Source organism: Rousettus aegyptiacus, unplaced genomic scaffold, assembly GCF_014176215.1.
Source record: "Rousettus aegyptiacus isolate mRouAeg1 unplaced genomic scaffold, mRouAeg1.p scaffold_m13_p_15, whole genome shotgun sequence".
Taxonomy (NCBI): Eukaryota; Metazoa; Chordata; class Mammalia; order Chiroptera; family Pteropodidae; genus Rousettus; species Rousettus aegyptiacus.
This window is the reverse complement of record NW_023416290.1, coordinates 54,181,682-54,208,611: the sequence shown is the minus strand read 5'-3', so window position 1 is coordinate 54,208,611 and position 26,930 is coordinate 54,181,682. Positions and strand designations below refer to the sequence as shown.

General features: G+C 42.2%; 1 long non-coding RNA gene and 1 other non-coding gene across 3 annotated transcripts in view; one reads left to right on the top strand and one right to left on the bottom strand.

Moving 5' to 3' along the window:
• Positions 1-26,930, top strand: part of LOC107501903 — a 570,942-nt gene that overhangs the window by 63,740 nt on the left and 480,272 nt on the right. The gene's annotated exons all lie outside the window — the stretch shown is intronic.
• Positions 2,977-3,095, bottom strand: LOC118612168. Its single transcript, XR_004954796.1, has one exon. It is a non-coding gene; the product is annotated as a 5S ribosomal RNA (ribosomal RNA).

Genomic DNA, 26,930 nt, shown 5'->3' with positions numbered 1-26,930 from the left:
TATAACTATCCACATGTCTCTCTTCCTTTTTAGCTTTGTCCCTGGCTGAAGGGCAGCTTCCTGTCCCCATTGAGTCTTAAATTTTTCTCTCAGTACAATTGTCCTTTCTTTGCATTAAGACATTGGCACAAAATCACACATGTAAATTTGCTATGCAAACTATGGAGCGCTGTATGCTTCTAATAGCATAAAGTTGTTATTAACCTGTTGTTGTCTACTTCATACTGATGTTCTCAGCAGGCGAGGGAACCCAGGGTGATGGGAAGGGCTGAGGACAGTCTCATCACAGCAGGGAGAGTTGGAATTAAGATAAACAAATTAGATGTTGAAGGCAAGGATTGAGTGCTTATTACATAACATTTTATGATAGGGACAGAGAATAAGGAGAAAACTAATCTTAGTACCTGTCCTTGAAGAGATCCAGGTTTAGACAGGGAAAGAGACACTGCACATAATAAAAATACAGCATGAAAACGGCTGTTTGAAGAGAGTGACATGGTACCACAGGAGACTCAAGGACAGAGGGGTGCACTTTGTCCTGATGACAGGCATGGCGCCCAAGGCTCCCCAGAGGTGGTCGAAGAACATAAGATCCACGGAGGTGGGAGCTAGTCTCTTTGGCTCACCAGCGTTCCGAGCATCGAAATAGTGTCGAATATGTAAATGACTGATTTTGAACTGTAATTAGAAAAGAACACAGAGATAATTGAGTTGGGGAGTCCGTTAGGGCTAGACGTTTCTGTGTAGGGCCCCAGACCTTTCTAGCACCCACTAAGCGGGGGTCTCCTCTTCCTCCCCAGCAGTTGCTCCTTTACGCAACTCTATCCTCACGGCAAGGAATAGGATTCGATTCAATGCTTGGGCCAGCTCTGCTTTTATCAATCAATTCCAAGCACTCGAAATCATTACCTAGCTTGGATTTCTGGAACGTTTTTAGAATTAAGTTCTGAGAGGGATTAAAGGAAGCGGGGCGTTAACTGCCTTTCACCAGCACCACCAAGGACATTATTAGCCTGGCAGTAGCAAAAATGTCACATTCTTAGTGATTACTGTAGTTCGAACTCTTGCAAGCAAACGATTAGATGACTGAAGAGAGCCAAGCTAATGGTCAGTGCCCCAAACACAGATTTTTTGATTGAGCACAAGCTATATTTTTGGCTGTCGATAGTTAAAGCAAAACTCAAATAAATAAAATTGGCATTTAATAAATATTCGTTAAGGAAATACATATAGTTTATCTGTTTGTTGCCCTGTAGTTTCAGGTATTATTATGAGAGGGACTGGTGAATGAAAGCGAGTCATCAGTGGGCTCTGACACGTGTGCCTAGAAGCAGTGGTTGTGGATTAAATGACACAAGACTGGCAGTGTGGAGAGCTGACCTGAAGTCCCAAATCTCCCATGGTCCGACGTTGGGCTGAACAGTCCTGCTCGAGGAAACTAGACTGTCCCACTGCCTAAACAGGAGTGCCTTCAGGCTCTGAGATTCCACGATCCACCATCGCCAGTCCCGTGTGCCTGTAACTCTTGTCAATAGCAATGAGTTTTTTTTTTTTGTTTGTTTGTTTTTTTAAAGGATAGAAGCAATTACATTTGTATTTGTATCCTCCATGGTTATGGAATCAAAGACACCTAAATGATTAGAACCGGTCTAAGAATATTATTTTTATTCACGGGGAAGTTCAGACAGAGATGGAAGGTTTGGATAAAGGCCTAGAACCCAGAGTTTCTGACCCTCAGCCTGAGACTCTCTAGGTTTCACCCTAACACTAATCAATAATAGTGGCATGTGCTGGAGAGGGTCGGACTGAGGTACACAGAGGTCAATGGCTTGTCTTAATGATGTATTGGTCTCTATGACCTTGAATGAATTGGTTATAGGTCATGGAGAGCTACCGGCCATGTTTTTCTATGGTCATTTTACTGCTCATCATAAGATGGGCTCACCTTGAATGTCAGATCTATGTGTGCCTATGGCATCCAGAGGGCCGGGAATAACCAAACCATGAGCTTTTCAGGCTGAGCTCGGTCTCCAGCCACATGTATGTTGAAGCCGCTGCCTGCACCCCTGCCAGATCCGACACTGGCCACTCACACCCAAAAGTACCCTGGTTCTGATCTCAGAGGGAAGCAGTGATTTAGGACACGTACAAAATAGAAACATGTACAAGATAGAAAAAGCAGAGTTTTTTTCTGCTGGGGTTTGGGGAGGGTTGACCCAAGATCCTTTGCTTGTATTATGGTTGAGATAACCAGGCACATGGCTCAGTCTATCTGAGAGCAACCCAGTTAGACTGAATGATTTAGAGAACTCAGGGTCATCTGTGGAATTATTGACGTCCAATGTGGGATGTGAGTGGTTCTTGAACATTTTCAAGGCTGATTACATATGTGCATTGCTTGTAATCCATGAAAAGTTCTGATCAACTCATATGGTGAATAGATATGGAGACAAGGAAGGAGGTTTTATGAAATAAAGTCTTCAAAATTATTACACATGTGTAATCTCTCAATTAGGAGAAAACCGGAAGGACATGGGTCTTCAATCAGAGGCTGTGCTGACTATTTAACTAATTTCGACAAGTGACAGGCACAATAACCTACAATGGGAATATGAAGGAATATGGAAGAAGGAGAAATTAAACCTAGTGGGCAACAGAATTTTGGAAATGCTTCTTAGGTGAATTATACTAGCTGTTTGTAAAGGTTAGGTATATAGGCTAGGGGTTAAAAGACTTGAATTCTGAGTGACAACATTAATGGCCCCTGTTTTCTTGTTCAGAAAATGAGAATCACTATGACATCTGCACTTAGGGTTGTGAAGATTAACGACCTATTGTGTGTTACATGCACAGCACGGCGCTTTACTGAATGTTGGCCATTATGACTGTTATTATTCTTCAGCCTTGCTTGGCAGACTACTTTTGGATGGGTAGGGGTATGCTGATTGTTATTTTTGTTTTTTATTTTTTTCTGTAGGCCTACAGCACCTGGTCTTCCTAGGTGGTCTCCCATCCAAGTCCTAACCAGGCCCGACCCTGCTTAGCTTCTGAGATCAGATGGGATCAGGCATGTTCAGAGTGGCATGGCCACAGTCTGGGATATGCTGATTTTTAAACCGCTGTCTCTCAGTCCATAATTCCATATTCTGCTTTGCAATGCTAGGGTTTGGAATCTGCAGATGTTATTTCGCCTTCACTGCTGGCTCCTTGTCGGTTTCTCCCAACGGGGGTCCTGGAGAGAAACTGGAAGGCAGGAGGAGAGAGTGGGGTCTTAGCTCTTTTCTCTAGTTGCTGCTCCCCTTCAGGCTGTTCCGGAAACAGCCCTCTCCTCCAGCAGGAGCAGGTAATTCCAGCCTCTAGCCTCTTCCCCACACATTCGTAGTTTCGTCTCACTCCTCAGGGGGAGCCTGGCAGCACCTCTTCTCCAGAGGGTCAGAGTCCCGGCGCCCTGCACCCACGTAGCTGAGCTTCTGATAACAGCCCTAACATAGCCACTTGCTGTCATGTTTTCATTGTATCATTCCCAATTTTTGATTTGTCGGTCTTCTAGTAATTCAGTTCTTCGAGCTATTTCTCATACTCAGCTTCTCTGTTAATCTCTGATTTCCCAACTGGACCTGACTGATCCAGGGTAACACTCACTGCAAGCCTTGGAAAATACACCTTTGAATTCTGCCATCAAAGAGGCTACGGTATCCTGCTGCTTTCTCGTCCTCGTCCGCGAGCTCAGTCTCCACCATTCTTCCTCTCTTCGTCCTTGTCATTTTTTCTGTGGAGCTTTTTCCGAGTTCATGAGTTAAGGCTAAGGAATTATTTCAGATGGTTATGAAGGAAGGGTATTAGGGTATTTCTTGCGCTCAATCAGCCTGGTGGATTGGCCAGAGATAGATAAAAATAAAGTCATGATTCTTTGGGATGTCTTGTGAGCATGTCCCTTACCAAGTTGTTTTGAGTCGCCTTCCAGATCTTAGCAAACTGGTCTCGGCTGTTCTTAATTTTCTCCTCTATGGATTATACAGTTGTATAAGACAGGACTTTTTCTGTTTTAAGTGACAGAAAATCCAACTTGGCCCCTGTTAATGAAAAGAGGGACTTAATAAACTGAAAAACTCAGAGCATCTGTTTCAGGCATAGCTGGATCCAACAGCTCAAAATGATGTTCCAAGAGTCTGTCTCTCAGGTCCGTGCCCTGCACTGAGCGGGAAGAGGAATACACTCGTTGGCTGGACCTTGGCCACATTGTTGGGAGTGTGGGAAGGATGGCACATCAGATGCCAGTCGGGCGGTGGTTCTACAATAAGGAGAAATGAATCCTGGGCAGGTGGTTACAGCGAATGTCACCTACCATAGTCTTAGTACCACTGTGCAAGATCCAGGTGTCAACACTGAGGCGTGGGAGAGTCTCACCCTTGCTGGTCACTGCTCTGCACACAGCCTTGTGTCGAGGGCAAGCGGCCCCGAGCTGGTCACCAGATGCAAGTCCCTGAGATGACTCACTTGCCGGTTCTTTGACCCTGCGGGGGACTTTCTTTCCCATTTCCTTCCTCCTTCTGGAAAACAATATAGTGAACTGGGGACCTGAAGCTGAATAGCCTGGGTTTGACTCTTGGCACCGTTCTTATTAATCCTGTGACATTGGCCAAGTTATTTAACCTCTTTGTGCATCTGGATAATAGTACCTTTCCTCACCTACATTTCTTTTTTCACCTACCTTTCTTCTTAGATACTACGATAGTATCTTTCCCAGGAAGATTTAATGAAATAATGATTGTAAGGGCTCAAACAGTGCCAGACATATGGTAAGCGATCAGTAGGTAGTAGTTATTATTATTCTCGCCCTGTTGCAGAAACCCTTCCCAGAGAGCTGAACCACTGGTCGGCCAGACCGACTTCATGGATGCTTTGCCAGATCTGTCCTCTCTTCCTTGGCTTCCTCTAGACTTTCTCCTGTTGGTCCTCCTTCCTGTTGGGAACAAGAGCATTTTGGTTAAGAGTATACGTTTGTGAGTCAGGTGCCCCCAGGAAAAACCTTGGCATTGCCAGAAGTAAGCCAGATATTAGCTATTATGAATATGGGCCCCAACCATGCGGTGGCCTCCTGGAGACCCTTCGATGTGTCAGGTGTTATCCCTTGACTTAGCGCATCGTCGGGAGGGCCAGGTGTCCTGGTTTAGGAACCCAGATGGCGAGTCTGCTGGGTTACGTGGAGGAAACACTCAGGGCTTAGGGACAGCTGCTAGTTATCAATTATGGAAGTATCCCAGGATTCTAACCACCAGTGGGCTCCTTCTGAGCCCAGTAATAAACACTGACTGTACCACCTGTGCATCCTGTGGTCCTGGAGGACACTCACCCATTCCAAGCCTCAGTCTCACAGCATTCAGCGTTACGCGGGTTACCAGATGGTAAGTGCCTAATAATATTATTACTAATAATACCTATTATTATTATTTATTCTTATACCCTCTACCTGCAGTTTGTTCCAGGTTAGATTTAAATCTTATGTTTCCATTGACATTTGGTACAAGGTATCCTGATTTTTTGCCTTAAGTAGGGGAAATATTATTCATCAGTGATGGCAATTAATTCTTCAGAAATAGAAGCTTATGCTCAGCTTATCACATTTGGGTTCAATTCTTCCTCCAAGATTACGAGCATGCACTGGTATTCAGAACCTTTTTACCCTTCATGGTGCCCTGACAGAGACTTTGCAAGGTTCAAACCAGGTCTGCTTACCAGTCTCAGATAAGTCTCTGGGTTTGTCACACTGTCGAGCGGCCGATAAAGAGAGCAGGCAAGCATTGTGGCAGGGCTTTCTTTGGCCAGAGAGCTCTAATAGTGTGTCAGGATTATATAATTCACCCTCCAAGAGGAACCAAAAGAGAGATAAATTGTTTGGTTGGGAGAAATTAACCGCGGATTGATCCTATCTGTTTTAATTTAGCGCAGGATGGTTCGGGCTCCTCCAAAGAGCAGATGGGCTATTGATCGGACAACAGGATAATCAGAGCATCAAAGCTTTGGGCTGGGGGTTGGGGAGGTGGATTCTGGAGTGCTTGGGACTTTGCCAGGGCGGCCTTCTTGAAATGAAAACTATTCCTTAATTGAACAAGAGCTTTTGCCTGCTTATAGGTCTTATTAGAGCAAGTGTCCCTGAGGTCTGGCCCTGGCATCAGCATGGAGTTGTCATGTAAAGAGGCCGCCGGCATCTTATGCCGGGTTTGCTGGCAGAGAGACGCAGCTTGGCAGTGGAAGGGGAGTAAACCGTGGGGAAAGGGGGTGCGAGGTGTGGATACCGTGCTCTGGGAGGGCCCTGGAGAGAGACAGAGACAGAGACAGGACAATAGCTGGAATGTGAGTCCCCGGCAGAACGTGCCCCCTACAGGGTCTCTCTTTTTTCTGCCTTCATTTTCTTTTAAAGATGTTTCTGAGCCCCTTCCTCCAGTCCGTTCCATTTCTGCCCTGTCTCTGGCTGGTTTCATTTCTGCCTTTCCTCCCTTGCAGCTGAATAACCCTGCGATCGGCTTGCAGTGACTGTGGTTTGGGGGAGCCAGGACAAACGTGTGTGTGCTGAAGCCGTGTCTCCTGCTGGGTCAAGGGCCCCTGCGTGAGTTAGGGTCACGTTGCCCCCATGGTCCTTGAAGCTCCGTTTGTGGGTGATATTTCTCCTCCGGCCCACAGAGAATTTGAAGCCTGCCTCTTTGGAAAGCTCCCGATGGGTCAGGCCGAGTTCTTCGGTTGCCAAAGGGACTACTATGTCAGGACGCCCTGACTCCCGAGCCAGCAGTAGACCCAGCCAAGGCCTGAGTATCAAAAGGCAGGCAAAGACAGAAGGGCCCAGAGAAAGGGCGGACGGTTCAGAAATGGACACTTGGAGGAGAGTTTTGCAGGCTCCCCGTGTCTGACCGATGAGACCTGGGCTTCCCTGACTCCAGGGGCCTCTTTCTGGAAGTGGGGGTGGCAGCAGGCACTGAGGGCCGTGGTCAGCTCCGGGTGGCCGTCCCTCAGACTTCCAGATCCTAGGGAACCAGCAGTGACCTCACCGGGCTCATGAAACTTGCATCCTAGGTGGGCGAGGACAGCGACAAAAAAAAAGAAAAATTTTTAAAGGATTTTAATGTGTAAGATTTTTGATCTTCATGTGCATGTTAAAATTAATCTTTAAAATCAAGCAAAAGTCACTCACTCTGAGTAATTTATATCACTCTTATTTGGCTCAGTTGGATAGACAGTTTTCTAAATTTGTCTTTTCTGATTTTTAATTCGATTTTATAGGTGGGAAAACAGACAGGACTAAGCCTACATACTCGGTTTGGATTTTTCACATAGCAAAGCCTGCTTTTGCTTCCATTTTTTGTTCATTTGAGGAAAAACAGGATTTTCGATGCCAGAAATGGTAATGATTTCTTTTTTCCATCTAAGAGAAATATGACTAGAGGAACAGTTAGGTTCTTGCCATGGTGGAAAAATAATAAAGTATATTAATAGCTGAACAAATGGATCTTGCTGGGAAATATTTTAGACTTTCAATGGTCTCACGGACATAGAATATTCCTTGAACCTAAAAACTTTTATTTTTCTTTTGGATTTTTTTTTAACAAAAAGACTAACATGCCTTTCAATTAAAACTACCGAATCATTTGAACTTAAGCGGTTCAAACCCCAGGGAAACCGAGGCCCTGCATGCATGGGACTCTGAAGCCCACACATCGGTCCTGTTGCCAAGAACCTTGGTCTGACCTCCCTCTGCTCTCGCTCTCTTTTCAATGATGCTGCACTAACTGGGGCTCAGGACTCAGTCTGTGGCCCTGAAAACTATACAAAGGTGGTGAGCGAAAGAATGAAGACAGACTTTGTGTCTCATCCGTCTAAGATGACTTTATTGTGACAGGGATTTCCTATCTGGCTGCCAACCACCTTAGCCTGAGGGAAAATGCAAATCAAGCCCATTAACATCACTAACTACCACAGACCTTTCTTTGCATAAGGGTTTCCTGTGGGATGGTTCTATCTAGGGATGGCTTTGTGCAGGAGAAACACAGATTTTGGACACAACAAATCTGGTTTGAGTTCTGGCCCATAACCATGTACTTTGAGCTGTCTGACCTTGGGCAGTGTATTAGCCAGGGTTCTCTAGAGGAACAGAACCAGTAAGATGTATATCCTACCATTTGCCATCTATAAGCTGGAGGTCCAGGAAGACTGAGTCTGAGGACCCGGCAACCAAGAGAGCTGATGGTGTAAACCTCAGGGCAAGGGCAGGAGAAGACCAACGCCCTAGCTCTGTAGTCGGGGAGAAAGGGTCAAACTCATCCTTCCAATGCCTTTTTGTTTTATTGAGACCCTCAGAGGATTGGATGATGCCCACCCATATTAGGGAGGGCAGTCCGCTTCCCTCCGTCTTCTGATTTGAGTGCAGGTCTCATCCGGATGCGCCTTCACAGACACGCCCAGATAGAAGAATGCTTAGTCAAATATCAGGGTACCCTGTGATCCAATCTGGGTGACACACGAAGTGAACCATTACAGAGAGGCGGCCTAACCTTTCCTATCTTCAGTTTTTTCATCTTTAGTGAGGAAAGTAATAGTAACCTGTCTCTTGTGATTGTTAAGAAGATTAAGGAGTTCACATATTTAAAACACGTAACAGTGTCTAGCGCATAGTGTCGCTAACAAGCGACAGTTGTTGCTAACTTTGGATCTCAGTTTTGTGACTCATGGAAGAAGGTTAACAATGACACCTTATGCAACTCAGTTGTTTAAATGTCATGAAATGGTGCAGCTTTTTGTAAACTGCAGTATATTAAGCAAATGGAAACTATTTAGCCTGTGCAATTTTTTAAAGTTTGAACTTTTCTATTTAGGAAGTTTGATTTTTTCTCCCATTGATTTAATCATTATTCAATTAATTAAAAGAAAAATGATCTCTAAATAAGCCCTGGTCTATTTTAACATTTATTACTGGGGGTTGGCACTGAGAGACTTCAGAAGGATTTTTATTAAAAATGTTATGCAAAAATCAATACAATGCATTAAAAATTATGAAAATATGACAAATGAGCAAAACAACCCTTTATTTATTAGTGGACTTGAGAGGTACAGGAGTCCCCTTTGGGACACTTGGAGCTAGACTTCAGGAGTAATTCAACGCAATCTAATCTAATCCAATTGAATTACTCACTGAGCATCTACTAAGCATCACGTACTGCATTGGAACAGGAGGACTTAACATTTAAATTTCTGTGCCCTGGAGGAATTCTTAATTTAAGAAAGAGATGCGTAACTATAAGATAAGGCAGAATATGAGGTGGCCTAAGTTTTCCGTGATTTCAGAGAAGAAAGATGGTAGCGTTCTCCAGAGAAACAGAACCAATAGGGTGTGTGTGTGTGTGCGTGCGCATGCGTGCGTGTGTGTTTCTATAGTTACGTAGATATTAAATGGAAAAGCCAGGAGCCAGGATTGGATTCTAGGACTTTCTTGCTCAGTTTCTGGTACACCAGGGGGGTCACAAGAAAAATAGCTACTGGATCCAGGCAATTAACTAAAATGAGTGACACAGATGTGTGTAAATAAATGCAAATGTACCTGCGTGACAGGTGGGGACAGCAGTGAATCGTAGAGCTCATGACTTACCCCAAAAAGCAGGTGCTACTTGGCCCCAGCCAAATGTTTCCCTTGGGAAAAACAGGCCCTGTGTTGTTAGATCTCCAGTTTTCAAAATAAACTGAAATTCTGTGGTCTTTTCTTCCAAAATATCAGTTCTCCTCTAATTTTTAAATGCTGGCCCCAATACATAAAAACACCACGCAGGCCAAATAAAGCACATCTGTGGCTGGATCGTTCTCATCAGTCACCAGTTTTTGACTTTTGATCTGCACTATTATTCTTCCTAATATGTAAATATTTCTAACACATTAGCATCGTAGCACCTCAGAGTGTTTAAATATGTAGTAATTATATCTGTGAAGCCAAATGTGGTCTCACATGACTTACATCACAGCCAGGCGAGGCAGACAGGGAAGCGATCCTTATACTCTATTGTCCTGGAAGAAGCTCTAGCTAAAGGCAATCGGCAAGCACGTCCTGGGACACACACGCTGGAAAAAAGACTCAGCTCCCCCAGCCCGACGTAGCCTCTGTTATCCTCCTAACTTCCTTCAACACTCGACAACGAGTATGAAGTTTTAGCTTTCATCGCAAGAAGAAAAAGTGGTGGAGGTTGTGCCTATAGTTCACAATACTGTATTGTGCACTTGAATTTCCAAGTAGGTAAATCTCATGTTATGGTTCTTACCACAATCAAAAAAAAAAATATATATATATATATATATTTTAAAGGATTAAACTAATTGAGTATCTAGAGCCAAAGAGAAAAACATCAATGGCTTTTTGCGGGCTGGCGTTTGAAGAAATCAGAGAACTAGAAATGCAGAGAGAGTTGGTCACGAATCGGAACTAAGCTGGAAGTCGGGTCTTGATTACTTTCTGAGTCTCTGGAAAGGTGTTGGGTGTGGACCACCCAGACAGACACTAGCCCAGAGCCAAAGCGGCCATTGGTCTAGGGGTCTGGGGCATCTCCCTGCTTACAGTGATATTGGAGTCGAAAGGAATCTCAAGGCTATCTGGCGATTCATTCATTGAATACACAGTTACCAAGGACTCACCACGTTCCGAGTGGCGCGGTGCTTCCCTTCTCTTTTTGCTTCTTTTGTCCCGCCCCAGAGTGAGAGCTGTAAGCCACAGCCCTGAAGTTTGGTAAGCTGCAGAATGATGGATTCACCTGAAAAGACAAACCACCTTTTTGTTTCGTTTCTTCTAATCCTGCAAGAGGTGTCCGTGCAACGGAGTGAGGAGATAGGAATTGGGTTCTGAAAATAATCTCCTCTTCTGCTTTAAGAGACTGTGGCACCTCTAGCAGATTTTACTGACTTCTTTAGGCCGCAGTAAATAGATGATTATCTGAAAATTGGAATAATATGTGAAGGACAAATAACTCAATTTGTAGCAACAATTGACATGCACTCTCTTCTCTGCCTTCTGTAGAATATAATACGATATGATAACATATGATGTGTTACGATGTGATACAATACAGGTTTTGCCACACCACAGCACACCACAGCACACCACAGCACATCTCTTCACACTACACTCACTATACTACAAATAGGACACCACACAACAGGACACCACACTGCAATTTTGAAGTGAGGGGTTTAGTCAACAAAGTCATCTTAGGTGTCTTCTACTTGCTGGCTACAGTAGTAAGTCTCAGAGATGCAGAGGGAAGCAAGACTCCTTTCTGCCATCCAGTAGCCTAGGAGGGTGACAGATCTGTAAAGTGGACTTTTCAACACTGTATAGTAAGTGCTCAGGGGGACACCTTGGACTCATGGGGAGGGGGTTCTGGAGGATCAGGGAAGACCCCTGGAAGAGAGAACTTTGGATCTTGGAAATGGCAGTCACCATTATTTGAAGCCTTGGGGTGAAATGAAACCTGTGGACTGCTTCAAGGTAACGTGGGGCCTGTGGACAGCGACACATTGTGGAAACGGGCAGGATGCTGGGCCCGGCCAAGGCCAGGCTGTGGAAGCAGGTGTAAAGTAGACAGAGGCGGATGACAGGAACTGCGATCTGGATAACGAGGAGCAGGGTGGGGTGTGGCGTTCAGGTGCACTCAGATGCTACAGCTAAAGAACAGAAGATAAGAAAAGGATGTGAGGGCGAGGCAAAGGACTGCTGAGAAACTGGTCAGGGACCAGAGACCATGAAAATGGAGAGACCGTGTGATGAGAACAGAACCCAGAGCAGCCATAGAAGAATTCAATGGCTGACTCCAGTGTCAGCATCTCCGGGACTTAATTCTGAGGAAGTGTCCCTCGGGGTGCTCTTCCTAGGAAAACAGGTCAGGAGCTCATCTCTTGGCTAAGAGCACAGGAGGGCAGTCAGAACACCTTGCTGACAAGTTATCTAACATTTTGATGGGTGATTCTAGATGCTAGCATCTCAAATTGGAATGTTTTAATCAATGAATCTTTTAAAAAATTTTTTGCCACATGACATGAACTATTTTATGGACTACGATATCCAAGTTCGGTTTTACTCAAACATTTTTATGCATTAATGTCCATAAACGGCCTTTATTACTATAGAAGTTGATGTCCTGGGATGATGGTGGCTGGGATTTTTCTCCGGTTAAACATATATTTCCATATAAAGCAAACTAATGTTTTCTCCCCATGTCTCATTGCAGAGAAAAAAATATAGGAAATATACAGAGAAAATATTTAAAATATTAAAGGGATTCCTGTACAAAATAGCCAGAGGGAGCGGAGAGTATGTACCCATGCTGCCCTCTCTTCTCCACGTGAATTGTGATTTTTCTGATATTCTTGAACATCTTTCCCTGTATTGGCGGTTGGGAGTCATTCAGTTGGGAAGTAATTAAAGCAGTTCCAGGTAGTTGCAAAGTCTCTCCTAGAAAAACAACATAACTAAGTAACTAACATTAATAACCAGCCACAAGGCTGGTGTTATATCCGTGTTACAGATGAGGAAACTGAGGCTTAGAGGGTAGAGAACATGGCGGCCAAGCACGGGGACCCTGAAGTTCTACCTGGCGAAATCGCAGCTGTGCCACTCAGCAACTGGACGACCTTGAGGAATTAATATGCTCCTCACTGAGCTTCGATTTTCTTTCCTCATGTCCACTGTCCTCCCTTCTCCCTCCACAAAAAAAAAAAAAAAAAAATCCCTGTTACCTCTCTAGAACATTCTACCTCCATAAATGGCACCGCTAACCACCAGGTGGTGGAGTCTGATCCCGGGCATTACTTTTCCTCCTCTTCAGAGCTTTCCATCCCTCACACCACCGGTCAAGTCCGGTTGCTTATACGACACATACTTTTCGAGTCTGTCTGCTTCTCTCTGTCCACGGTCTACCTTCTCACTTCTGGTCCTCACGTTGTTCTCTGCTCGCCCTGCTTCAAAACCTTTCGCTACTTGCAGCTGAGAGTACTTTTTAAATCCCAAATCTAATCCTATAACTCCCCCGTTTACAGTCTTTTGATGGCTTTCTGTGGTGCCAGAGATAAAATACAAAATTTTCCGTATGCTTACCAAAGAAAGCCTTGTATCCACTTCTCCATTCCCGTCTCCTGCCACGTTTCGTCTTTCCATGCTCCACTCTCGATGTTTTTTCAGTATCTCAGATGGGTCACATAACCTGCACACTTTCTTTACCTTTTACCCAGAATGCTCTGCTCCTTCCTCACCCCATTTTTCTTTTTGCCTGGCTAACTTCTACTCATCCCTTGGGTCTTTCCTGACTGTCAGACCGGCCTGGGTACTTCTTTTTAATGATGCCACAGAATTCTGGACTTGTCCCTCCTGATACTTGTTGCAATTATAATTTTTTGTTCAGTGCTGTCTTCCTGAATGAACTGTAAGTCCCAGGCTCAATGCTATAGGTCTAGCTTTTATAACATAGTAAGTTGCTCAGTAAATGTTTAATGAATGAATACGCATTTAAACGGAGACATTATGAAATTGACTAGGTAAAGAGTAATATAGATCCTGAACGTAGTAAACATTCCATAAAAGTAGCTCTTAGAAAACATACGTTGATCTCAAAGTTTGTAATATTGAACTGAGAATGAAACCTTGGACTCCCTGATTGAAAAGGCCATGCCTTATTATTATTAGAAGACCTGTCATTTCATTTGCAATTCTAACTTAAAGCTCTGGGCTTGTTGTCTTAGTTTTCAAGTAGAGTGTAATCCTCTTCTTGTTGAAGGTTTTCCACGAATTAGACTTTTTATTGAGGAAAAACTAATGACCTACCTTTAAATAAAATTCAATAAATTGATTGGCTCAGGTCGAGTTGACCAGACTCTCTACCAGGCATGAAAAATTGCCCTATTGCCCAAAACTGTGGAAGTGAGGGCAATTAACCCAAGGAGGAGTTCGGCCCGTGGGGTTAGGGTCAAGTTCAACAGACAAAGAGTGGCGATACAATCTCTGAACCGGACACACATATAATTGCACGTAGATGCATGTGTCTGGCTCCCATTGCTTCTAGCAAAACATCTTTTCTGACCTGACTTACGATTACTTAATTGCTCCATGAAGTCTGGTTTCTCTCATACTTGACAAATGTGAAATCCACAGACAAACAATGGATCAGTTAACCCAAACTCCACTAGTATTGTAAAGACTCGTATGTGTCTTAGGAACATGAGACATCTGAAATAAGAACAATGGATCAACGAAGTCTTACATCTGTCCAGCGCCTTTCGGTTTATAAATATCCTGTACATTTATATATGTATAAATATCCAGCAAATTAGGAATGTATAGTCTAAAAGTGCTTATTGGGTATTGCTGTCCTCTGTACCATGGGGTGGGGTTTATTCAGTCTAAAAGGAGATAATGGAATACATTTGTCATTTGAGAAACAACAGTTAAAAAGGAGTCTGAAGGTCTGGCTCCCAGCCCCACTTTAATTTTTTTTTTAATCTGGGCAGGTCTCAAAGACCATTTCACTTCTCTGAACTCCAGTGTTCTCATCTAAAGAGATCATAATAGCTTTCCTGACCGCCTGATATAGCTTTCTTGACCACCTGATACAGCTTTTGAGATTTAATTAGTTAATAAATGAAAAAACATTTTATAACTATAAAGTAATATTATAAAATAAAAAATTGTTTTTGCTATTAATGTTATAGAGGAGATAGAATATAATGACAATTATTATTATTTAATATCTGTGATTAGAAATAATATAATCATCAGTATTGACTAATATTATCAATTATTATACAAGAGAGAGTCTCAGAAAAAGTGAAAGCTGGCTTACCTACTCTTTGCTCCCAAGTAAGTGGCCTCTACAGGCAGATGGCCCAGGGGGAGGACAGCAGAATGCACGGTAGCTGGGAGCAGGTCACCCTGAAAGAGAGAAGTGAGAAGACTGGGGAATGAGGTCTGTCTGTGAGGCCCAGAGAGACCTTACACTGGGCTCCCTCCCTCCCTCTTCCCTTCTTCCCTCCTTCCTTCCTCCCATCCTTCCTCCCATCCTCCCTCCTACCCTCTCACTCTTTCTTCCTTCCCTTCCTCTCTCTCTCCTTCCTCCCTCTCTCCTTCTTTCCTTCCTTCTTTCCTTCCTTCCTTCCTCCCTAATTTCCATCTTTTATTTTCAAAGCACATTTTCTTTATTTTGATCCTGGCAAAGGACTCAGGAGAGAGATATAGTGGTTGATCTCATCCTCATTTCATAGGAGCAGAAAATAGACACAGAGTTGAGTGATTTGCCCCAGATCTCGGAACGTGGCCAGAGGCTGAGTCGGAACAGGAATATGAATCCCGACTCCTAGTCCAGGGCCTGTCCCAGCCATCGTGTTATTCCTCAGACCTTAAGAGTGATAGCTCACTGGCAGTAAGACTCTGAGGAGAGCCCTCACGGGGAAAATCGCGTTTGTACAGAAAGACCTAGACCACGTGGTGGCTGCGCTGGAGGGTGCTGGACCCCAGGACCACAGTCCAAGGGTCTGATGCCCTCACACGGGGAGATGAGCTAGGGCTGAGAAAGGCTTAGCGAACCACCTACCACTGTGAGGGCAAACACACAGAAGCACTTGCTAAGTCCTAAGACCTGCTCCGCACACTTCCCGTGCCGATCTCATTGAACCTTTACAGCCATTATAAAACACATGTACTTGATTGTCTCCCAGATGTGAGAATTAAGGCAGAGGAGGTTAAATGATCTGTCACATGCCGTGCAATTAGTTCTTGATGGGGCTGGGATCTGCATCCCAAAAATCCGAATCCGAGTCAGTAAGTGTAACCCTACAACATATGCATGTGCACACATATGCACGCATGTTCCAACTGTTCTCTGGTATGTTTGAGTTAAATGAATTAGTTGTGTTTGTAATATAACCTTACTCTCAATCCTAGTATTCCCTGTTTTCATGCTCTAGGTTTCGGAATTTTTAATCTGTCCGAAGATAATTTTTCAATAATGATTCCCATTGTAGGGCAGAGGCAACTTCTTCTTTAGTTTTGTAATGCTTTCAGTCTCCCTAGTAGTGTGCCTGCCCCATAGTGTGTGTGTATGAGGTATTTTCTGAATGAAATCATGACATTTTTTCTACTATCATGTTTCAATCTTTTCAAAATGTGCACGGATCTACTTCTTAGAAACCTCCTTTGGCTGTAGAAGACTTGATTAGAACTAAACTTGTCTCCCTTGGAGCAGTTATTTTATTGATTTCTGAAATTATGGTTGGATGGGTATTACTCCAAGCACCTGTGTGTTTAGGATTATGGAAGAGGATTATTAGTATCTCCAAGGAGAGTATTATTTGATAAATGTTTGATCACTTCATATTTCTTGGTCTCCATTTCTTTACTTATCTGTGAAATAAGAAAGATTAGATGGCATTTAACTTACTGGCATTAAGATTTCATAATCTTACTTAGATCATTTAGAATATTTCCCCAAGCCCTGATATGTGGCCTTAAAAATCTTAGCTATCCGGAGATCAATTTGACTGTCAATCTTTATGTACATTATTAATAAAGTTGCTAAGGGGAGTGTACAGGGTGACTTCTGCCTGGATGCTTTTCCCTAGGAAACTAGTAGTCATCCCTCAGGACTGAGATTTGAGAGCACCTCTCCTGGAAAGCCTCTCCCAGCCCACTCCCATCAACCCTCCCCTACCCTCCCTGAATTCTCCGGGTTAAGTAAGTTCCTTATCACCTCAGTTCCCACTGTACCCTGAGCATGTCTCTGTTATTAGACCTACATCTTTGATTAGTCTCTGATCACCTGGAAAGAGTGTATTTCTTTCTCTTGAGGTTGCTAAGCTTACTGCTTTCACTTCCCAATAATGAAAACTATATGGAATTACACAGAGCCGAGAGAGGGCTTTATATGCTAATAGCATCATTTGGACACCCGGATCCAGTTGTGTCGGAAGCTAGATATTTCTAGGCTTTTTGTTTCAGTTGATTGAGCTCGAACATCCCTTTCCTTTTTCCTTATTCTAGATTCTGTTAGATTCTTGTCAGTTGCAACTGAAAGACTCATAGTTTCAGTGACCTCAGTGGCTCTTGTTGGTAGAGGTAAACATGTAATTAAACTATTGCAGTAGAGTTCTAGGAAAGAGTTCAACATACAGGCTGCTGTAGGAACTTGGCAGAGGTGGCCTTAAGCTATAGTCTTGGTACTCAAAGTGTGGTCCATGACCAGAAGCATCAGCATCACCAGGGAATTCACCGGACGTGCGAATCCCTACTTCAGCCCTACTGAATAGGAACCTGCATATTAACAGATCACAAGGTGATTTATTTGCACATTAAAGTTTGAGAAGAGTTGCTTTAAAGGACTTAGGGAGGGATATACTTAGGGTCATTTTCTCATAAAGGGTGACACCTGAGATGAAGTTTGAGAGACAATTAGAAACCATTCAGGGAGAATTATGGGAAATGGAAGAAGGGGGCACAAATTTTCAGGACAACAGAGAAGTGGTAAGAAAAGCTGGCGTGGCAGTAACTCTGAACACGAGGGTGAGCAGGGAAGGGTGGGAGAGGAGTCTGAATAAGTGGATCAGATGCCATTGGTCTTGAGTCACAGGAAGCCCTTCACAGTAGCAGTGCATTAGTTTGAGAGGCTTCAAGTCGACGTGATGACTCCAGCGACTGGAAACCCTTGGTGAATGGAGGCATGCACTATCTGACTCTCTTAACCACCATCACCCTGAGGGATGACACACTTCCTGCGTTTTCCATCCCTATAGTTAGCCTTACAAATTCCCATCGATCCCCAAAACACATACCACCCATATTATACCCTTAGTCGTCAAATTCATTCTTTTCTAGGGTTGCTAGGGTTTGTCTTTTAATGACTAGTCTTGACTTGATTCAAGGTAGGGACGACAGGGAATTAATTCATAATCTCATACATTCCCCCAGAGAACACTTCGGATGGTGTTTTGATATTATCAAGAGTTACTGCATTTCCCTGAGTCATTCTCACCATCTCCCAAAGATACGGTTTGGCAGAAAATGTCTCTTTTTACATTTCTTTGTGCATGTCTCTTGGAGTCTGTAATGAGATGGGAAAAGATGAGAATTAGATGGGAAACTGTGGATAAAACTGTGGATAAAAAAATAAAGCAAGATGATATTACATTAGATTTATGATGTGACAGGGTAGGCTCATTTTGTTTTGTGAATAATGGTTAATCACTGTTTGAATCAGAGACTATTTACTAGCTGGTTCTCATAAATCAGGGATGGGAAGTAGAAATATTTATCATGAGCTTAAGTCATGTGACTTTAACCTAGACAAATATTTTAATAAGATTGAAGATTCTTAGACACAAATGCTTTAAATGATGGCAGATCTCAAGGCACTAAGAGAGGAATCTATAGATATTTAAAGTCAAGCCCTGTCCTTTAAAAATTGAACTCTAATGTCTTTGCTCCCTCTCCAACCGGGTCCCTCCTGACCCCTCCATCCTTGGCAGTTGAGATGTGGCCAGATTTATGGTACCTGGATTATTTTTTTTGACTACTTTTTCTCTTTTATATAAGCTATTAAATGTAATTTATAAGAGTGAAGAATACATTTAAAATACGAACACTTTTACAACTATCAGGGTGGGTCAAATGAAGGAGGTTGCTCGATGCAGGGCAAGAAGCACTGGCCAGTGAGCCTGGAGTCTTCCAATTTAATGTCATTCCTAAAACTTGCTGTATGACCTTGAGCAAGACACTGCATATCTCCAGTCTTCGTGACCTTGAGCAAGACACTGCATATCTCTGGTCTTCGTGAATAGAATGAAGGGAACGGGCTGTCTAGCTCACCCTCTGCTCCTGCCCAGACTAGTTCATCTCAAGGACATGACTTAGTGCCCATCACCTATGTACATACAAAATAAACGCATTTTTTTTTTAAATCTTGGTTGTGAAAGAGAAAAGTGATAATGAATTGTTACTGAAAGGGTACTGTGGAGTTGGAATAAGTTTCTTAAAAGATGGGCTATATCAAGTATATTCAGATGCTGATGGAAAAGAATGTGGCTGAATGAGATTTTTATGTAGGGAGAAAACAAATGTTGATGTTGTAAGATCTTCCAAGAGGAAGGGTGGGGATGGGATCTCAACCCTCAGAGGAGGGAGTGGTCTTGTGGAAAAGAAACTATTTACCTGTACAGCAGCGGGGTATGTTCAGAGAGCAGTGTACTGCTTCGTGACTGTGCTGGAAAAAAGACTGTTGAAAGAACTGTAAGAGAAGAGGTGTTTTCAGAGGAGAGCTAGGTTTCTGTCAAGGAAATAAGTTGAGCTAATGATCTGAGAAGAGGGGCACATCATGGAGTTTTTCGATTATGGGGCTATATTTCCAGAGGGCGGAGTAAAAACACATGGATGGGAGTAAGGAGTAGTTACCTGGGCCTGGGGGCAATGGCTAGGGTTGGAGTTCAAAGGCATCGCTTCAGCTTGTAACTTTTGTGTATGAAAGTTGATAGGGGAGGCAAGACGATGTTACTCCTGATGGAGAATTTGTGGAGAGTGGGCATTAGACATATATAACGTGAGTGGGGCACCTGGGTTACTGGGCTTGAGAAGCTCTCAGTCTCTTATGGGAATGTAGGGGTCAGGTAGTCCCTCTTCTGGTTTGTGGTGTTTCACCTGAAGTTAAAATCCTTTCAGCTTACCTGCCTTGGGATAACGAATTCAGGCGTCTGTTCATTTGTTCAATTATTTATTTGATGAATGTACTAAGTAGGGATCAATAGGTAGTAAGTTCATTAGGTAGAAGTTACAGGAAGTTTGCCTTTGATTCAACTCAAAAAATTACCTAATAAATTTCTTTGACTTTGTTCCAGCCACACTGGCTTTCTTAGTGTTATTGGAAGAATTCAAGTTTGTTCTCTTTTGAGGTTCCTAGGATTTCTGTTCCTTCTGTTCCCAAGTCTGTGCATGACCCACTCCTTCACTTTAGGTGACATTGTTGCTCCATGCCAACTCCTCAGGAAGACCTTTCTTGACCAGCTTATCTAACCCCCATTACTCTATTGCCTTCTCTTACAATGCTTGCTTTTTCTTTGCTTTCATTATATATGTTGCCTTAGTTTTTTTTATTGTCTCACTCATCAGGATGTAAGTTCTAGAAAGGTAGGAACTTTGCTGTACTTATTTTCTTATCCATAATGCCTGCGGGAGTCCTGAAGTACAGTAGATACTCAATAAATTCGTATCCTTTACTGCTAAATCAATGAATGAACAAACTGGAGCTTTTAAATAAGGTATTGAGTTACTTCCTGTGTAGGTATTCAAGCCTTCACTTGATCATCTGTGGGAGGTTTGTCTAGATGACCTTTGCATTGAGTGAGAGGTTCAGTGAGAACATCTCTTAATTTCCTTTCCACTCTAGCTTCCTTGATTATTATTATTATTTTTTGTCTGCTTATTAAGATTATTTTTTGGATAACTGGAAACACTTGTATGAATTGAAAGGAATGCTTGAGAAATTGATAATTTTTTTTCTTAAAGAACCAGGAAAGGAAATTAAGAGATGTTCTCATCAAATCTCTTATCCAACACAGAAGTCATGGTTTACTTTGGCCAGCGGTGCACTATCGAATGCGAGGTATGAGGAGACTCACGACGCCCTTGTGTCTTGTGGCCTCCCTGCTGCTGCTGGGAACCCTGATTACTGTCTTGGCCGGTAGTCAGCTCCCTGCTGGACCTGTAATGAGGACCTCACCTACCAGCAGATCGCCAATGTATTGATGAGCCCAGTCAATACCACGTGAAGCAGGGGCATGCCATTCTAACTGAGCCCAGCTTAAATTCCTGAACTGTAGACTCATAGGCAAAAGATGGTTATTAAGTCATTAAAAATTGGACCAGTTTGTTACACAGCTGAAGCAAATGGATACAAGAATGAGTTAATTATTTCTTACGAGCAGAGAAAACCCAAGGCAGAAAAGGAGCCCAAGGAAGGATGGGGCCTACGGACATCAACTGTAAATGGTTTGCGAAAGAACTGCCCAGTGTTTTTCTAATGAAAAATAAATCATCCAACTGGGAAACATGCTTTTTGTTTGTCTGCATGTTTTGTTTGTCTTTTTTCTTTTTCTTTTTCTTTTTTTTTTTTTTTGGTGAAAAACTCAAGCTACTGGATAGAATAAACTAAAACACTTGAAAATGAACTAGCAAGACTCTGGGTGACTTGGAACTTTGAAGATTACAGGGTCCATATTATCAATGACCACCAAGAGCAAATATAATATAGCAAGTTGTAGAATTATTTGTAAAGGAGAAGATAATTACCGCTTATTAAATGCCACTCTGAATCTGCTCAGCAAAATGAGATAGTTTGCCCATGTGTAAACAACTTTTCAAAGTAACAGAACTAGAACTTTATACCTAGGAATTCTTCTATGTAGACAGTCTTGGGTTTTTCCTCCCCTTGCCCTTCACTGCACCCAATTTTATAATGAGGAAGAACTTCTTTCTCTGTGTCCCACTTTGTCTTTCCAACAGCTGGGCAGATGAATAGACATCTACCTGATTCTGAGTTCGACTTCATTACCTCTACCTGGGAAAGTCATGTAACCACAGAAAGCCACATTTTATTCAGTTTCAAAACAGAGATCGATATCCATGTCAGAAGGTTTTTACCTGGCTTATATGAAAGAAAGTAATGTGTGAAACATACTTTGCAAGCTGTGCCCTGAAGCCCAGGAGGCTGACAACTTGCTCAGCAGTTTTACTGCAGGCTTCAGCTCCTACTTCCTCCATTATCAACACTCTGTGCCTCAGTTTCCTCATTTGCTAAATGAAGACAATACCATACGTACCTTGTATGGTGGTTGGTTGAGTAAATGAGATAAAGGATATAAAGAGATTATAATAATGCCTGGCATGACACAGGCCCTCAACATGTGTTGGCCTGTTGTTCTATCATTACATATGGTCACTGTCATTTTAGATTAAAATGTATGTTGCAGAGCATATATATTCACAGAATGTTTAAGCTTCTTAGGACTTGAGAAATAATATAATAATGTTATGTTATATTATATGTATTTTCTGAGAGAAAACCGAAAATTAACTTGCCTAAGGTCACACAACTGTTCTATGGCAAGCCCAATCTAGACTCTGAGGTTATGAATGCTATTTTATATTTCAACCATATGTATATCAGCCATATATAAAAATGAGATAATTATATATATGAGACTATATATATGGTTGAAATTGTGTGTGTGTGTGTGTGTGTGTGTGTATAAAACTCATTGGAAAGTCAGGTTTTGAAATATACTCAGCACATGAGGTTTTTGTTCATGACTGATTGGCAGAGCAGATGACAAGTACTACAATGGTTACATGCCCCTGTTGAAACCAGAACATAGGCCACCAAGATTAGAAAGGCCACATGTCAACAACTTCCTATTTTTCTCCATTCCAGGATAAAGTTGTTCAAGTTATATATCACCTGGAAAGGCCATCTGTCTAAAATTGCTTAGGCTTAGGAAAGAGGTTTTAGGTCAGATGTGTACCCTTATTCCACTTGAACTTTATTTTTTTCCTCTCCTCTTGAGATCTGAAACTCAATGACCTTTGTCACAATTCATGATCCCAAGAAAATTTGGAAAATATGATATAATAACCCAGAGGCAGAACCTCTAAATGAAGAAATTCTATATTTGTAGCTCTGGAAAATGCACGAAAGAGAGAGCTGAGTAATCCTCAATAGAGATGGGGACAAAGAGGATGTTTTTGGGAGTGCCCTTCTAGGCTTCCTTGCCCTGCTCTGAGAACTGCCCATCCTCCCCGTTCCTATGAAAGGGTGGCCTGTGATAGCCCCTTATGAACTGTAAGGCCACTCTGGGAGCCCTAGCTAACTGGATCAGTGATAGATGCTTGTCTTGAGATGGTCTGCCATGCTTTCTCCCTTGGGAACTTAAACTCCCTTCAGAATCAAAACGACAGTCAATCCCGGCTGGCCATGTGACATAAGTTGCTGAGAGGCTGCCGTTGTTTTCTTTGAGAACCCAGAAACAGAAAAAGGAGATGAGCAGACAGAGAAGAAGCAGCATATTTAATGTTAAATCACTAGAATTCTGGGATTGTTTCTTACTACGCTTAGTATGTCCTTACTGATATAGAGAGAAGGAAAATGTACCATCAAGTCAATTGAAGATATTTATACCTTACAATCCAACAATTCCATTTCTAGATACATACCTAAGGGAAAACCTTATATATTTACAAAAGGAATATGAATGAGATACAGGAATAAAACAATATTCATCAATGGAAGAATACATAAATTATGATACAAACAGATTACTAGGCAGCAACTAAAATAGATGAAATAGAGGTATACCAGTCAACATGGATAAGCATCAGAAATATAATACTGAGTGAAACAAAGTCATAGCAAGATACACCTAAAATTTAAATCTATTTTAAAATGAGGAACAAATACTATGTAATGTTGAAAATGATGAAAATCAAAAGATGAGTCTGTGGTGCCATTTGAAATATTTTACACCTTAAAAATAAACAAAATAAAGCCATTCTGCTTATATATTCAGTATTTAAAGACACCTTTGCTAAGTTTGGGTCAGTTCTTACCTACTCTATTTCTTGTGTCATACATATAAACAGTTTTCAGTAGGGGAGAGAGTTTGGCTGTAGAGTCGCACAGGCTTAGGCTCGCCTTAATGGTTTGCCTGGAGAACTTCTCATTTTCTGAGTTTTATTCCTTTATCGCTTTCTCACAGACAGGATTGAAAATTACATATTTATAGACATAAATACATAATTAAATATTATACATTTTCTATAAAATGGCATGGCTTGTATACATGTTCGATATAATATAAATATAATTTGTGTCAATTTTTCTCCGGCATTTGTAATAGTAGTCTCTCATGTTATTAAAAACTCATTAGTAGTGTTTTAAAGACAATGAGGTTTTATTAAATAAATACTACCCAATTTGCTTAATTATTTTGAGCACTTTATTTTCAGACATTTATGTATATAAATTACCCTCAGTAAAAACTTTTGTGCAAAGAATATTTCCCACGGTTTATATTAAGTCTGTACAAAATAATTATTAAAATAAGAATTAATGGGTTAAATGACTCTTACAAAGCTTTTGACACATATTTTCAAATTGTTACATAATCGTGTGGAACATCTTACAAGTCATGTGACTCTAAGTAAATTATATAATAGCCTCAGTCCTCAGATTTTTTTTTTTCACCTTCATCTTCACATGAAGTTTAAAGTAGTAGCTATATTACTGGGTTTACATCAGATTAACATGAGAATGTATATGCAAAGCACTGTGACATCTCCAAAATATAGTTAGCATTCAATAGGCATTAGCTATTTAATTAAACTTTGCACTGAATACTCATATCTGTCTGCTGTTGATACTTTACTCTTCATGGCAGTATGTGTTTACCTCCTAGCTAATTTAATAGACCAAAAAAGGAACATCATCTCCTATTTTAACTTATAGCTCTCTGACAAAAGAATTTAAATGCCTTTCTTGCATTGTCATTTACATCCATCTATATTATGAGGAGCTATGATGGTCCTTATTTATCAACTGGAATACACAGGCTAAGTATATCTCTAAGGTTACATAGGTAGCAAATGGGAGAATAGGATTCCGACTTTCACCGAGCTACTCTCGGGCCACTGTTTGCTCATCTACGATGTAAATATATGACAATTTACTTATCCAGGACTCAATTATTAGACATTTAGGTAGTTTACAATTACACACCACTACAAATGACTGAATATTTTTGTGAAATGGGCTCACCTCTGCCTTGATCACTGTCCCCTTTCCACAATATCTTCTTCACGTTTCTTAAACACATCAAGCTTGGTTCCTGTCTCAGGAGCTTTGCACTTAATATCCTTTAGACTGGAACCGTCTGTCCCCATATAGGGCACAGTCTGTTCACTCATTTCATCCGTTTCCTTGTTAAATATCACTTCCTTTGAGAGGCCTGAGCTGGCCTCCCCCTTTCATGGTTTATCTCTTTCTTCTAACTCATTTTCTTTCCAGCTCTTATCAATCATGCATACATTTAACTATGCATTCCCCACTAGAAATTAATTTCCATGAGCACAGTCTGGTCTCCTTTGCTTAGCTCCACTTCTCTAGGGCTCTAGAATACATCTTCTTCAAAAAAAGATACACAACTGATACTTGCCGAGTGAGTAGGTGATGGAAGTTATCTCCATGGTGATTAAACTCACTATGTTGATGAGTGTGGACAATACAAGGTACACAGCATGCTCTGCACAATTGCATTCCGAAAGAGTTTGTACTGGTTTAAATTTATACTAACAATATAAGAAACTGCCTTTTTCTCTATTCCTTGGATTGGATCAGACTCAACCCTCATAGTCAAGATTCTAATATCCCGAATAAGGAAACCCAGACGTGTACCGGTCCCCCAGAGCTCGGGCCTGAAGAGGTTCTCTGTTTCGCTTTGTCAGAGGATGCTCCGAGTTACAGCCACTACTTTTTATCTACACTTTTCCTTCTCACCTCCTGCCTTCAGGAAGGAAATGCTGGGCGTTATAATCCATCTTGGAGAAAGGTTTGGAGTGAAACTGAGAGCATAGAATAAACTGCCCTGGTTTAAGGCAGGCACTTTGGAGTCGAGGCGCGGAGGGAGGAGGGCTGGGATTCACATCCTGTCCCGCCCTGCCTCGGGACTCTCTGGGCTTCGAGTTCTGCAAGTAGGGGACCGTAACCCAGTGTCCACTCTACAGAGTGCCGTGAGGGACAAACGCACCGATGCGTGTCGTTGCGGGACGATGGCAGGTTCATGGCGAGCCTACCATTTCCCTAGAAACAGAGAAGCAAACGTTCACTCCGAGGAAGCTCCCAAACGATTTCTTTGTGCCCAGCCACTTCTCTGACAGTGAGCCCGACAGGAAGATGCCTCTGTTGCAAAGCGGGCAGGAAGGGCAAGAGGCCAGTCATGTAACTGTCCTGGTCGGTCTTTGTAATGGGGGAAAACCACTGGAACAGAGACAGATGGGAAACGAGAAGTCCGTGAGGCCTGACGTCTAAAAAAAGGCCTCGAGAATGGACCGAGAGAGGAAATGGGGTGGCAGCGATGGTGCTGACTAGGTCGTCTTTTAATAGAGCTGTATTCCAAGAAAGAGCTTCTGCAAGACAGAGAACCCTGAACCGCGCCCCAAGTCACTTGGGCCGCAGCGTCTGAATGCAGCCCTCTCTGGCTGGTTGTGACAGCTCGCGCAGTATCTCTTTTGTCAGTTTTATAAGGCTGAATTTCCCCGAAAAACAACAATCCTGGCTAATATTTTTTAAGAACTTATCATGTGGCAGACGACTATTAAGCATTTTAAGTGAATTCATTCATCGAATATAGAGTTCCTACATCGACTCTCTCCCACTCATTATTCTGAGTGCTGGGGATATAGCAGAGAAGAAAAGAGATAAAGTCCCTGTTATCACAGGGACTGCTCCTCAGAGCACCCAACCTGCAACAGGTACAAATGTGAAAATAACATAATCATACTTATATAATCTTAAAACTCTTTCCATATTAGGATATATAGATGAAAAATGTGTCGGATGAAGCCACTTAGAATTTCACCGTGTCTAGGCATTGCGATTTTTTAAACCAGTCCCTGTCGATGAAAAAATGTTTCTTTTTAGTCTCTTGTTACTGCTAAGAATATTGCAGTGAACATCCTTGAAGAAAATTTCTTTGCGCATCACTTTTGGATATTTGCATAACAAATCAACCTTCTTTTTCCGTCGTAAGAAATGGCCTCTGTTTGCTGCGGGGTAGTTTTCTCGAGGTTGCTCTGTTCTCATAGAAATGTCCAGACTTCTCTTTTC